Genomic DNA, 4197 nt, shown 5'->3' with positions numbered 1-4197 from the left:
GACAAAGGATTTTAATGAACAAGAGAATAAACAAATGACCAATAAGCACATGAAAAGATGCTCAATAATCATTAGCCATCAGGGAAATCTAAACCAAAATAACAATGGGATACCACCTAACAGCTACTAGGATGGCTGTGATCAAAGAGACAGATGATAAAAAATGTTGGTGAGAATGTGGATGGATCAAAACCCTCATACATTGCTGTTGGGATGGAGAGTGGTATACTGCCTTGGAAAACAGTCTGATAGCTTCTCTGAAGGTTAAACGTTGTTACCATACATATGACCCAACAATTCCACTCCTAGGTATCTAGCCAAGAGAAATGAAAACAAATATTCACACAAAAAGCTGTAAATAAAGTTCATTGTGGTATTATTAATAGCCCCAAAGTGGAAATACCCCAACTCATGAAGGGATAAATAAAATTTAGTGTTAGAAATACCCCAACTCATGAAAGGATAAATAAAATGTAGTGCATCCATACAATGAAATATTTATTATCTGGTCATAAAAAGGAATGAAGTACTGACACGTGTTTCAACAGGGATGAGCCTTGGAGATATTTTCCTAAATGAAAGAAGTCAGTCACAAAAGACCACATATTTAAGATTCCCTTTATATGAAACGATGAGATTAGGCAAATCTATAGAGACAGAGAGGAGATTAGTGGTTGCCTAGGGAAGTGGAGGTTGGGGGAAAAGGGGGAGTGAATTTAATGGGTACCGATTTCTTTTGGGGGGAAGAAAATATTCTAAAATTTTGGTGGAGATGGTTGCACAGCTCTGTGATTATACTAAAAGCCATTGAATTTTACATTTTAAATGGGTGACTTGTATGATATGTGTGAATTATATCCCAACAAATTTTTTTTTTTAAAGTCACACTATTATCAGGCTTCTGAGTAGCCTGGATTCTAGAAGTTTATATATAATGTGGAAATAAACAAAGAACACACAGATGAAAATAAGAAAATGCTATTTATTCACATGTTTCTATAGCAAGGGGGTCAGCCACCATCAATTGGTTTTGCCAGAAACTCAAAGGCAGGCGGAGGATTGGGAAAGCTTTTTACTGAACAAAAAAGAAGGTTTCAGGTGTGCTCTAATTGGAGACTGGGGTGTTGGAAATCTGTAGGCGGGCTTGCTAGAGGCAGGACATCTCATGTGATTGGCTAGGTGTGTGTTTGGCTTTCTCTGGGTGGCACTAAATTGAAAGTGGGAACAAGAGTTAGAGAATCTGTCAGTTGTTAATCAAATTCTGGCCATTTTGGGTCAAATTTTGTTGTGTTTATTGTTTGATCTTCCTGGTTTTTTTTTTGGAGACAGTGATTTGACCTACAAGTCTGACTTGTAGATAGTAGGCTGGTTTCCTGGCTCTGTAGATAATGGCTTCATTTCCTAGGCTGGTTGCCACAGATTTGGGGTCAGAGTTTTATTTATTTATTTATTTATTTATTTATTTATTTATTTATTTATTTATTTATTTGAAGCGTAGTTGATTTACAATGTTGTGTTAATTTCTGCTGTAAAGCAAAGTGACTCATTTATACACATATATGTATTCTTTTCTTATATTCTTTTCTGTTATGGTTTATCACAAGATATTCAGTATAGTTCCCTGTGCTATATGGTAGGACCTTATTGTTTATCCATTCTTTATATAATAGTTTTCATCTGCTAATCCCAAACTCTGAATCACTCTCCCCCTCCCCCCATCTCCCCACTGGCAACCACAAGTCTGTTCTCTATGTCAGAGTTTTATTTTTATATATGGTCTGTACATTGTCCACTTGTATATTCAGTCTCTAAATAAAAATGCTTTCAAAATTATGAAGGAATGAAAAAATATATTAAAAATATACCTAAGGAGGGTCATCTGTGCCTTGCCTCTCCTTGTTCCAGCCCGCTCTGCCACCACCGCAATGGCCCAAGCTGATATTGCCCTGACTGGACTGGCTGTCATGGGCAAAACTTAATTTTGAATATGAACGACCATGGCCTTGTGGTCTGTGCTTTTAATAGGATAGTCTCCAAAGTTGATGATTTCTTGGCCAATGAGGTGAAGGGCACCAAGGTGGTTGGTGCTCACTCCTTGGAGGAGATGGTCTCCAAGCTGAAGAAGCCTTGGCGATCATCCTGCTTGTGAAGACTGCCCTGGCTGTCGATTTTATTGAAAAACTGGTACCCTTGTTGGACACTGGTGACATCATCATCAATGGACGAAATTCTAAATACAGGGATACTGCAAGACAGTGTTGAGACCCCAAGGCCAAGAGAATCTTGTTTGTGGGGAGTGGGGTTAGTGGTGGAGAGGAAGGGGTGTGGTATGGCCCATCATTTATGCAGGGAGGGAATAAGGAGGCTTGGCCCCACATCAAGACAATATTCCAAGGCATCGCTGTGAAAGTGGGGACTGGAGGACCCTGGTGTAACTGGGTGGGAGATGAGTGGGCAGGACACATTGTGAAGATGGTGCACAACAGGATAGAGTATGGAGACATGCAGCTGATCTGTGAAGCCTACCACCTGATGAAAAACGTCCTGGGCATGGAGCACGAGGAGATGGCAAAGGCTTTTGAGGAATGGAATAAGATAGGGCTAGAGTCATTCCTGATTGAAATCACAGTCAATATTTTAAAGTTCCAAGATACCGATGGCAAATACCTGCTGCCAAAGATCAGGGACAGTGCAGGGGCAGAAGGGCACTGGGAAGTGGACCACCATCTCGGCCCTGGAGTACGGTGTCCCTGTCACCCTCATCAGAGAAGCGGTCTTTGCTCGATGCTTATCATCTCTGTAGGACGAGAGGATCCAAGCCAGCAGAAAGCTGAAGGGACCTCAAAAGATCCAGTTTGAAGGAGATACGGAATCATTCCTGGAGGGCATTCGAAAGGCCCTCTATGCTTCCAAGATCATCACTTATGCTCAGGGCTTTATGTTGCTAGGACAGGCAGCCACTGAATTTGGCTGGATGCTCAACTATGGTGGCATTGCCCTGATGTGGAAGGGGTGCTGCATCAGCAGGAGTGTATTCCTAGGACAGATAAAAGATACATTTGATCGAAACCCAGGACTTCTGAATCTACTACTAGATGACTTCTTTAAGTTGGCTGTGGAAACTGCCAGGACTCCCGATGGTGGGCAATCAGTACTGGTGTCCAGACAGGCATTCCCATGCTCTGCTTCACCACTGCTCTTTCCTTCTATGATGGATACAGACACAAGATGCTGCCAGCCAACCTAATCCAGGCTCAGCAAGATTACTTTCGGGTCCACACCTATGAACTCTTGGCCACGCCAGGACTGTTTCTCCACACTAACTGGACAGGCCACAGTGCCAGTGTGTCCTTGTCTTCATACAATGCCTGATCAGATTTGGTTAGGTGCCACGACTCTGCGAACAAGGGCATTCCATTTGCCACACAGCAGTGCTTCCATGGCCCTTTGACCTACTTTCTGCTCAGATCTCTCTCTCTTGTTTTAAAATTTACTAGTAGTTTTATTTATTTATTTATTTATTTATTTATTTATAACATCTTTATTGGAATATAATTGCTTTACAATGTTGTGTTAGTTTCTGCTGTATAACAAAGTGAATTGGCTATTGCATACATATATCCCCATATCCCCTCCCTCTTCTGTCTCACTCCCACACTCCCTATCCCACCCCTCTAGGTGGTCACAAAGCACAGAGCTGATCTCCTTGTGCTGTGCAGCTGCTTCCCACTAGCTATCTATTTTACATTTGGTAGTGTATGTATGTCCATGCCACCCTCTCACTTCATCCCACCTTATACTTCCCTCTTCCCGTGTCCTCAAGTCCATTCTCTATGTCTGCATCTTTATTCCTGTTCTGTCCTTAGGTTCATCAGAATTTTTTTTTTTTTTAGATTCCATATGTATGTGTTAGCATACCGTATTTATTTTTCTCTTTCGGTATGACACACTCTAGGTCCATCCACCTCACTCTCACTACAAATAACTCAATTTTGTTTCTTTTTAAGGCTGAGTAATATTCCATGGTATATATGTGCCACATCTTCTTCATCCATTCATCTGTCGATGGACACTTAGGTTGCTTCTATGTCCTGGCTATTGTAAATAGAGTTGCAATGAACATTGTGGTACATGACTCTTCCTGAATTATGGTTTTCTCAGAGTATATGCCCAGTAGTGGGATAGCTGGATCATATG

At 41.3% G+C, this 4197-nt stretch overlaps 1 pseudogene across 1 annotated transcript; it reads left to right on the top strand.

Moving 5' to 3' along the window:
* Nucleotides 1-1925: 1925 nt before the first annotated feature.
* On the top strand, nt 1926-3372 carry LOC307058849 (6-phosphogluconate dehydrogenase, decarboxylating-like; annotated as a pseudogene). Its single transcript has one exon. The product of its transcript is annotated as a 6-phosphogluconate dehydrogenase, decarboxylating-like (transcript).
* Nucleotides 3373-4197: the final 825 nt, after the last annotated feature.

This window comes from Hyperoodon ampullatus (assembly GCF_949752795.1).
Source record: "Hyperoodon ampullatus genome assembly, chromosome: 10".
NCBI lineage: Eukaryota > Metazoa > Chordata > Mammalia > Artiodactyla > Ziphiidae > Hyperoodon > Hyperoodon ampullatus.
Note: the sequence above shows the minus strand (reverse complement) of the source record. Positions and strands in the feature narration are given on the sequence as shown.